This window comes from Telmatherina bonti (assembly GCF_933228915.1).
Source record: "Telmatherina bonti genome assembly, chromosome: 15".
Classification (NCBI taxonomy): Eukaryota; Metazoa; Chordata; class Actinopteri; order Atheriniformes; family Telmatherinidae; genus Telmatherina; species Telmatherina bonti.
The window spans coordinates 37,540,962-37,553,059 of record NC_136613.1 but is presented as its reverse complement, the minus strand read 5'-3'; positions in this window follow the sequence as shown (position 1 = coordinate 37,553,059).

Sequence of the window (12,098 nt, the reverse complement as noted above, 5' to 3'; positions counted from 1 at the left end):
GAGGACCAGCTGGACCAGTAGGACCAGTGAGCCATATATGAGGACCAGCAGGACCAGCAGGACCAGTGAGACGTACATGAGGACCAGCAGGACCAGAACGACCAGTAGGACCAGTGAGCCGTACATGAGGACCAGCAGGACCAGAAGGACTAGTGAGCCGTACATCAGGACCAGCAGGACCAGCAGGACCAGTGAGCCGTACACGAGGACCAGCAGGACCTGAAAGCCCGACATGAGGACCAGCAGGACCAGTAGGACCAGTGAGCCGTACACGAGGACCAGCAGGACCAGCAGGACCAGTAGGACCAGTGAGCCGTACATGAGGACCAGCTGGACCCGTAGGACCAGTGAGCCATATATGAGGACCAGCAGGACCAGTAGGACCAGTGAGCCATATATGAGGACCAGCAGGACCAGTAGGACCAGTGAGCCGTACATGAGGACCAGCAGGACCAGTAGGACCAGTGAGCCGTACATGAGGACCAGCAGCACCAGAAGGACCAGTAGGACCAGTGAGCCGTACATGAGGACCAGCAGGACCAGTAGGACCAGTGAGCCGTACATGAGGACCAGCAGGACCAGAAGGACCAGTAGGACCAGTGAGCCGTACATGAGGACCAGCAGGACCAGTAGGACCAGTGAGCCGTACATGAGGACCAGCAGCACCAGTAGGACCAGTGAGCCGTACATGAGGACCAGCAGGACCAGAAGGACCAGTAGGACCAGTGAGCCGTACATGAGGACCAGCAGGACCAGTAGGACCAGTGAGCCGTACATGAGGACCAGCAGGACCAGAAGGACCAGTAGGACCAGTGAGCCGTACATGAGGACCAGCAGGACCAGTAGGACCAGTGAGCCGTACATGAGGACCAGCAGCACCAGTAGGACGAGTGAGCCATATATGAGGACCAGCAGGACTAGCAGGACCAGTGAACCGTACATGAGGACCAGCAGGACCAGTAGGACCAGTGAGCCGTACATGAGGACCAGCAAGACCAGCAGAACCAGTACATGAGGACCAGCAAGACCAGCAGAACCAGTGAGCCGTACATGAGGACCAGCAAGACCAGCAGGACCAGTAGGACCAGTGAGCCGTACATGAGGACCAGCAGGACCAGTAGGACCAGTGAGCCGTACATGAGGACCAGCAAGACCAGCAGAACCAGTACATGAGGACCAGCAAGACCAGCAGAACCAGTGAGCCGTACATGAGGACCAGCAAGACCAGCAGGACCAGTAGGACCAGTGAGCCGTACATGAGGACCAGCAGGACCAGCAGGACCAGTGAGTCGTACATGAGGACCAGCAACACCAGCAGAACCAGTGAGCCGTACATGAGGACCAGCAAGACCAGCAGGACCAGTAGGACCAGTGAGCCGTACATGAGGACCAGCAAGACCAGCAGGACCAGTAGGACCAGTAGGACCAGTAAGCCGTACATGAAGACCAGCAAGACCAGCAGAACCAGTGAGCCGTACATGAGGACCGGCAAGACCAGCAGGACAAGTAGGACCAGTGAGCCGTACATGAGGACCAGCAAGACCAGTAGGACCAGTGAGCCGTACATGAGGACCAGCAAGACCAGCAGGACCAGTAGGACCAGTGAGCCGTACATGAGGACCAGCAAGACCAGCAGAACCAGTGAGCCGTACATGAGGACCAGCAGGACCAGTGAGCCGTACATGAGGACCAGCAAGACCAGCAGGACCAGTGAGCCGTACATGAGGACCAGCAGGACCAGCAGGACCAGTAGGACCAGTGAGCCGTACATGAGGACCAGCAGGACCAGAAGGACTAGTGAGCCGTACATCAGGACCAGCAGGACCAGTGAGCCGTACACGAGGACCAGCAGGACCATAAAGCCCGACATGAGGACCAGCAGGACCAGTAGGACCAGTGAGCCGTACACGAGGACCAGCAGGACCAGCAGGACCAGTAGGACCAGTGAGCCGTACATGAGGACCAGCTGGACCCGTAGGACCAGTGAGCCATACATGAGGACCAGCAGCACCAGTGAGCCGTACATGAGGACCAGCTGGACCCGTAGGACCAGTAAGCCATATATGAGGACCAGCAGGACCAGTAGGACCAGTGAGCCGTACATGAGGACCAGCAGGACCAGTAGGACCAGTGAGCCGTACATGAGGACCAGCAGCACCAGTGAGCCATATATGAGGACCAGCAGGACCAGCAGGACCAGTTGGACCAGTGAGCCGTACATGAGGACCAGCTGGACCAGTAGGACCAGTGAGCCATATATGAGGACCAGCAGGACCAGCAGGACCAGTGAGACGTACATGAGGACCAGCAGGACCAGAACGACCAGTAGGACCAGTGAGCCGTACATGAGGACCAGCAGGACCAGTAGGACCAGTGAGCCGTACATGAGGACCAGCAGCACCAGTAGGACCAGTGAGCCATATATGAGGACCAGCAGGACCAGCAGGACCAGTGAGCCGTACATGACGACCAGCAGGACCAGTAGGACCAGTGAGCCGTACATGAGGACCAGCAAGACCAGCAGAACCATTACATGAGGACCAGCAAGACCAGCAGAACCAGTGAGCCGTAAATGAGGACCAGCAAGACCAGCAGGACCAGTAGGACCAGTGAGCCGTACATGAGGACCAGCAACACCAGCAGAACCAGTGAGCCGTACATGAGGACCAGCAGGACCAGAAGGACCAGTAGGACCAGTGAGCCGTACATGAGGACCAGCAGGACCAGTAGGACCAGTGAGCCGTACATGAGGACCAGCAGCACCAGTAGGACCAGTGAGCCGTACATGAGGACCAGCAGGACCAGAAGGACCAGTAGGACCAGTGAGCCGTACATGAGGACCAGCAGGACCCGTAGGACCAGTGAGCCTTACATGAGGACCAGCAGGACCAGCAGGACCAGTAGGACCAGTGAGCCGTACATGAGGACCAGCAGGACCAGTAGGACCAGTGAGCCGTACATGAGGACCAGCAGCACCAGTAGGACGAGTGAGCCATATATGAGGACCAGCAGGACCAGCAGGACCAGTGAACCGTACATGAGGACCAGCAGGACCAGTAGGACCAGTGAGCCGTACATGAGGACCAGCAGGACCAGTAGGACCAGTGAGCCGTACATGAGGACCAGCAGGACCAGAAGGACCAGTAGGACCAGTGAGCCGTACATGAGGACCAGCAGGACCAGTAGGACCAGTGAGCCGTACATGAGGACCAGCAGCACCAGTAGGACCAGTGAGCCGTACATGAGGACCAGCAGGACCAGAAGGACCAGTAGGACCAGTGAGCCGTACATGAGGACCAGCAGGACCAGTAGGACCAGTGAGCCGTACATGAGGACCAGCAGCACCAGTAGGACGAGTGAGCCATATATGAGGACCAGCAGGACCAGCAGGACCAGTGAACCGTACATGAGGACCAGCAGGACCAGTAGGACCAGTGAGCCGTACATGAGGACCAGCAAGACCAGCAGAACCAGTACAGGAGGACCAGCAAGACCAGCAGAACCAGTGAGCCGTACATGAGGACCAGCAAGGCCAGCAGGACCAGTAGGACCAGTGAGCCGTACATGAGGACCAGCAGGACCAGTAGGACCAGTGAGCCGTACATGAGGACCAGCAGCACCAGTAGGACCAGTGAGCCGTACATGAGGACCAGCAGGACCAGAAGGACCAGTAGGACCAGTGAGCCGCACATGAGGACCAGCAGGACCAGTAGGACCAGTGAGCCGTACATGAGGACCAGCAGGACCAGAAGGACCAGTAGGACCAGTGAGCCGTACATGAGGACCAGCAGGACCAGTAGGACCAGTGAGCCGTACATGAGGACCAGCAGGACCAGTAGGACGAGTGAGCCATATATGAGGACCAGCAGGACCAGCAGGACCAGTGAACCGTACATGAGGACCAGCAGGACCAGTAGGACCAGTGAGCCGTACATGAGGACCAGCAAGACCAGCAGAACCAGTACATGAGGACCAGCAAGACCAGCAGAACCAGTGAGCCGTACATGAGGACCAGCAAGACCAGCAGGACCAGTAGGACCAGTGAGCCGTACATGAGGACCAGCAGGACCAGTAGGACCAGTGAGCCGTACATGAGGACCAGCAAGACCAGCAGAACCAGTACATGAGGACCAGCAAGACCAGCAGAACCAGTGAGCCGTACATGAGGACCAGCAAGACCAGCAGGACCAGTAGGACCAGTGAGCCGTACATGAGGACCAGCAACACCAGCAGAACCAGTGAGCCGTACATGAGGACCAGCAAGACCAGCAGGACCAGTAGGACCAGTAGGACCAGTGAGCCGTACATGAGGACCAGCAAGACCAGTAGGACCAGTGAGCCGTACATGAGGACCAGCAAGACCAGCAGGACCAGTAGGACCAGTGAGCCGTACATGAGGACCAGCAAGACCAGCAGAACCAGTGAGCCGTACATGAGGACCAGCAGGACCAGTGAGCCGTACATGAGGACCAGCAGGACCAGCAGGACCAGTAGGACCAGTGAGCCGTACATGAGGACCAGCAGGACCAGTAGGACCAGTGAGCCATACATGAGGACCAGCAAGACCAGCAGGACCAGTGAGCCGTACATGAGAACCAGTAGGACCAGTGAGCCGTACATGAGGACCAGCAGGACCAGTAGGACCAGTGAGCCATACATGAGGACCAGCAAGACCAGCAGGACCAGTGAGCCGTACATGAGAACCAGTAGGACCAGTGAGCCGTACATGAGGACCAGCAGGACCAGTAGGACCAGTGAGCCCTACATGAGGCCCAGCAGGACCAGTAGGACCAGTAGGACCAGAGAGCCGTACATGAGGACCAGCAGGACCAGTAGGACCAGTGAGCCATACATGAGGACCAGCTGGACCCGTAGGACCAGTGAGCCGTACATGAGGACCAGCAGGACCAGCAGGACCAGTAGGACCAGTGAGCCGTACATGAGGACCAGCAGGACCAGTAGGACCAGTGAGCCGTACATGAGGACCAGCAGGACCAGCAGGACCAGTGAGCCATACATGAGGACCAGCAGGACCATTGAGCCGTACATGAGGACCAGCAGGACCAGCAGGACCAGTGAGCCATACATGAGGTCCAGCAGGACCAGTGAGCCATACATGAGGACAAGCAGGACCAGCAGGACCAGCAGGACCAGTGAGCCATACATGAGGTCCAGCAGGACCAGTGAGCCATACACGAGGACCAGCAGGACCAGAAAGCCCGACATGAGGACCAGCAGGACCAGTAGGACTAGTGAGCCATACATGAGGACCAGCAGGACCAGAAAGCCCGACATGAGGACCAGCAGGACCAGTAGGACTAGTGAGCCATACATGAGGACCAGCAGGTCCAGCAGGACCAGTGAGCCATACATGAGGACCAGCAGGACCAGAAAGCCCGACATGAGGACCAGCAGGACCAGTAGGACCAGTGAGCCGTACATGAGGACCAGCAGGACCAGTAGGACCAGTGAGCCATACATGAGGCCCAGCAGGACCAGTAGGACCAGTGAGCCATACATGAGGCCCAGCAGGACCAGTAGGACCAGTGAGCCGTACATGAGGACCAGCAGGACCAGTGAGCCCTACATGAGGCCCAGCAGGACCAGTAGGACCAGTAGGACCAGTGAGCCGTACATGAGGACCAGCAGGACCAGAAAGCCCGACATGAGGACCAGCAGGACCAGTAGGACCAGTGAGCCGTACATGAGGACCAGCAGGACCAGTAGGACCAGTGAGCCATACACGAGGCCCAGCAGGACTAGTAGGACCAGTGAGCCGTACATGAGGACCAGCAGGACCAGTAGGACCAGTGAGCCCTACATGAGGACCAGCAGAATGGTGACGGTTCACTTCATGGAGCAGTGGGAAATGACTACGTCCGTCTTCAGACCAGTTGCCTTCCCAGCACCACACTGGAGAGCACATAGCTGAGGCCTCGCTGGATGTGCTGTCAGGCAGGACGCTCGACCCACCCGGACTGGTTGCCATAACAACCGCCAACGTGATGAACGCAGTGCAGCTGTACGTGTGGCGGAGGATCCAGACTTCCTCCTGCCATCGGGGACTCCCGCACACAGCGGGTCGTGTTGCAATATGAGAAATACGTCGCTAGTGAAGCTCAGTACTGCAGGTGAACCTTTACATGCCTCATCCATGCCTACGTGTCGAAGACTCTATATCTAGAAATATGCAGCTCTATTTCTGGTGAAACACTGGCACATCATTGGTAACCTGCAGGACACGTGTACGTTATGATGTAAAAAGACGTGTTTGACAAGTTCTATGAAGACATGACGCCTGCTTGTCAGGCCTTTATTTGCCTCTGAATTTTCCTTCTGTCTGTGTGTTACGGGACACGGTATGGACGATGGGGACACGGTATGGATTATGGGGACACGGTATGGACGATGGGGACACGGTATGGATTATGGGGACACGGTATGGACGATGGGGACACGGTATGGATTATGGGGACACGGTATGGACGATGGGGACACAGTATGGACGATGGGGACACGGTATGGACTATGGGGACACGGTATGGACGATGGGGACACGGTATGGATTATGGGGACACGGTATGGACGATGGGGACACGGTATGGATTATGGGGACACGGTATGGACGATGGGGACACGGTATGGATTATGGGGACAAGGTATGGACGATGGGGACACGGTATGGACGATGGGGACACGGTATGGACGATGGGGGCACGGTATGGACGATGGGGACACGGTATGGACGATGGGGACACGGTATGGATTATGGGGACACGGTATGGACGATGGGGACACGGTATGGATTATGGGGACACGGTATGGACGATGGGGACACGGTATGGACGATGGGGACACGGTATGGACGATGGGGACACGGTATGGATTATGGGGACACGGTATGGACGATGGGGACACGGTATGGACGATGGGGACACGGTATGGATGATGGGGACACGGTATGGATTATGGGGACACGGTATGGACGATGGGGACACGGTATGGATTATGGGGACACGGTATGGACGATGGGGACACGGTATGGATTATGGGGACACGGTATGGACGATGGGGACACGGTATGGATTATGGGGACACGGTATGGACGATGGGGACACGGTATGGAGGATGGGGACACGGTATGGACGATGGGGGCACGGTATGGACGATGGGGGCACGGTATGGACGATGGGGACACGGTATGGACGATGGGGGCACGGTATGGACGATGGGGACACGGTATGGACGATGGGGGCACGGTATGGACGATGGGGACACGGTATGGACGATGGGGACACGGTATGGATTATGGGGACACGGTATGGACGATGGGGACACGGTATGGATTATGGGGACACGGTATGGACGATGGGGACACGGTATGGATTATGGGGACACGGTATGGACGATGGGGACACGGTATGGATTATGGGGACACGGTATGGACGATGGGGACACGGTATGGACGATGGGGGCACGGTATGGACGATGGGGACACGGTATGGACGATGGGGGCACGGTATGGACGATGGGGGCACGGTATGGACGATGGGGACACGGTATGGACGATGGGGGCACGGTATGGACGATGGGGACACGGTATGGACGATGGGGGCACGGTATGGACGATGGGGACACGGTATGGACGATGGGGACACGGTATGGACGATGGGGGCACGGTATGGACGATGGGGACACGGTATGGACGATGGGGACACGGTATGGATTATGGGGACACGGTATGGACGATGGGGACACGGTATGGATTATGGGGACACGGTATGGACGATGGGGACACGGTATGGATTATGGGGACACGGTATGGACGATGGGGACACGGTATGGATTATGGGGACACGGTATGGACGATGGGGACACGGTATGGACGATGGGGACACGGTATGGACGAAGGGGGCACGGTATGGACGATGGGGACACGGTATGGACGATGGGGACACGGTATGGACGATGGGGACACGGTATGGATTATGGGGACACGGTATGGACGATGGGGACACGGTATGGATTATGGGGACACGGTATGGACGATGGGGACACGGTATGGATTATGGGGACACGGTATGGACGATGCTGGAAGAGCAGAAAATCGGTCTGCAGATGCAGCTGGGTCTGCCGGGTCACCAGCTTGGAACAGTCACTCGCTGGACTTCCAGCTGCTTCTGACTGCGAGCAGGAAAGGGAACTGGTCTGCAGAATGGAAAACCAGACCTGTAGACCTTTCTTGGCAGGACATGGAGGTGCTGAAGGCAGCTCAGAAAGCCCTGAAACCGCTTCAGGATTTCACTGATGGGCTCTCAGGTGAGAAGTGTAGCTGTGTCCCAATTTAGGGTCTGCACACTCCAAAGTCAGCTTACCATCAGTGAAATGAGACGGAGAATCGAGTGGACAACAATTACCCATAGTGCTCCAGTCCTCCGTTGCTTAGCAACCACACATGCCAAGTTTATCTAACTGCTGATCCCATTCTTCCACAAAAAACACTAAATATTTTTAAAAATGACAGAAAATGGTCTGTGATGGACTGGCGAGCTGTCCAGGGTGTACCCTGCCTGTCGCCCAAAGCCAGCTGGGATAGGTTCCAGCTTCCCTGCGACCCTGAATTGGATTAAGTGGTTCAGAAAATGAATGAATGAATGAATGACAGAAAATGACAGAAAATCAGAGAATGACCAACAAGAGGAGGCGGTTTAGATGAGCTCTCCTCTGACTGACAGCTCATCCTGTCGAGCTGACGTTAACTCAATCATCCAATCACTATCCCAACCCTAACCGCTTCGTCCGATGAAGGGAAGCTGGAGCCTATCCCAGCAGGATTTGGGTGAAAGGCAGGGTACACCTGGACTGGTCACCAGTCCATCACAGGGCCACACAGAGAGACTAACAACCAGTCACGCTCTCTCCTAGAGACAGTTTGGAGTAACCTAACATGTCTCCTGGGAGGAAGCTGGAGAACCCGGAGAGAACCAGGTATACACGGGGAGACCATGCAGACCCGGCTGCAGTCTGTCCCAGCTGAGGCCTGAACCAGAACCTTCTTGCTGTGAGGCTGCAGAGCTAACCACTACATTTCCATGGAGAACCTGCACTGAAACAGTGGAAGGAACATGAGACTGCCTTTCCAGCTGAGCTGTGTGGTGAAGAAGTACCTGCTGCCCTACAGAACGGGTCTGCAGCTGCAGCGGAACCTTGTGACCCGCCACCGAGCATCCATAAAAACACACACTTATCTCTGGCACAAAACCTGCAGAAACAAACAGCTGCATGCCTGACGTCTTGCGACTGTGCAGTTCTCTCAAGTTTGTTTGAGATTTGCAGCAAAATAAGACTGATGTTTTCTCTACATGTTCACTTGTCAATAAAAAAAGTTTGAACAACACTGAACAACAAAAGGAACTTTTAGTGAAGACATAATTTCTTAATTTAATTTCTTTTTATTTATGCTCAGTATGATTTTGCATTTTGCACAGCGGGGTTTTTCTTTGTTCAATGAAAAGTATTTTAATCTTTTAACAAACAGCTACTTTAATTTCAGTTAGCTGCTGCTGATTCTTACAAAACGTGTATTTAGTACACAAGCCTATAAATCAGAATTCTGGTTACTTAGCAATAAAAAAATATTGAGATAAATGTTGCGTATTGTGATTTTGGCAATACACACTATTGTTCACTATAGTGACCCAGACTGAACATTCATTCATTCATTATCCTAACCGCTTTGTCCGATGAAGGGTGACGGGAAGCTGGAGCCTATCCCAGCAGTCTGTGGGTGAAAGGTAGCGTACACCCTGGACAGTCCATCACAGGGACACACAGAGACAAACAACCACTCACACACACTCCAAGTGACAAATTTTTTTTTTTTTTTTTTTTTTTTTGTCTTGTCCAGCATTTAAGCAAGCAGACTGATGTTCTGGATGCTGTGTTCTGCTGAGCAAATTTATTTTGCCAAGGGGAACTTTTGTAGATGTAATGATCCCCTTGTATTTCTTGATTCTTATTTTATTTTTCAATTTGTTTTGGATAATAGCTTGTATTACAGAGTTTATGCTGCTGGACCCGACCGGAAAGGACAGGAAAGGGGCAGAAAGAGAACAGAAAAGAGAACAGAAAAAAACAAAAAAAAAACAAAAGAAAGAGATCAATGCATACATGTATATGCACATACATACCCACCTACATATATATGTATATACACTCGCACATACATTATATACATATATACATACATACATACATTTACACATACATACACATGCATACACACACATGTACACATACATGCATACATAAAGATAGATATACATACATACATATACACATACATACACACATATATATATATATATATATATACATATATACACATATACATACTCACATACATACACATACATATACACATACATACACACACATATATATATATATATATATATATATACATATATACACATATACATACTCACATACATACACATACATATCCATACACATACATACATACACATACACATACACATAAGTACACACACATACCCACCCACACACATAAATATATACATCCACACAAGCCAACTCTAGATTCGTGGAGAACAAAACCGTTGACAATCATGAGGACCAGAAACTAGCAAGTTAAGTCAGAAAGACAGAAAGAGAGCTTCCTGCTGTTAGTGAATAAACTTGCTGGATGACTCAGTGACTGTGACACATGCAGAACATTCATGCAGAACATTCAGAGTGGAACGTGTTTAGAGAAGAGTGATCATGCCAATGTGACCCCGCCCGCCTACAGCTAGAGGAAGGCCAGGAGAACCCAGAGACCCGGGTAACCGACAGTCACCCCCAGGTACAGATCCCAACCCCCCCACTCCAGAGCCAGCCATGCATCTGCCCAGGAGGTGGCGAAGGAGGTGCCCAACCAGAGTCCCCCGCAGTCAGGGGGAACAGGCCCCAGCAGGCCCAGGCCGGCAAGGGCCGATCCCGCCGGGCACCGGCCACCTAGGGCAGACAGAGCGCGGGCCCCAGGGCCCCAAGAGCCCGTGAGCAGCCCCCCGCCCCCGCAGGCAGGGGGCACAGCCCACACCAACGGAGGGCCAGGATCCCCAGACCGCCACCCAGCGGCAGCCAGGTCACACCCCAGCGCACCAGCTGCGCCCCCGGGTACAGGACACCCCCCCCCCCCCCCACCACCAAACCACACACACATAAACATGCATACCCCCCCCCCCCAACACGCACTCCCCTCACACATATACATGCATACCCCCCCCCCCAAACACGCACTCCCCTCACACATATACATGCATACTCCCCCCCCCCCCCCAAACACGCACTCCCCTCTCAACCCCCATCCACACAACCCTCTGCAATCCATGCACATCATCCATCACATATACAACCCCACCCCACCTCTACTCACTCACCCATACCAAGTCACACGAACCCCAATCGCCCCCGCCCCCACACACGCTCACCCCCCCCCCCACACACGCTCACACCCCGCCACCCCATCCCTCTACTTCTACCCAACCACACATGCCCCACCAAATACCCCTCCACCACCCATAGCCCCCCTCCAAACTTCACCCTCACTCACACATCCCATTCCGCATATACACCCCCCCCTACACACACACACACACACACACACACACACACACATACCCTCACTCCTCCAACACAGGCACACCCCAATACAACCCACGCGCCAACATACCCCTCCACACACACATCTACTCATCCTCACACATCCCTATCCCCTACCCACCTATATCCCCAACCCTAATCCCCCCCCAGCCATCCCACCATCCATCTGTAACCCCATACACCCGCTCCCACACATCCTCACCTCACCCCTCCATCATGTCCCATGTGAGATACCTCAGAGGGGGCAGAGGACAGGATGGCCCCGATCAGGGCCCCCATAATTACCGCCCACCACTCCCAGCGTCCCCCCCACCACCCCACAGATGCAGCCGACCCAGCACCCCCCCCAGGGCCGGCGACAACCCTCCTACAGCCAGGCCAGCCCAGACTTAGGCCTAATGGACGGCACTCTTCCCCCACCCGTACCCCCC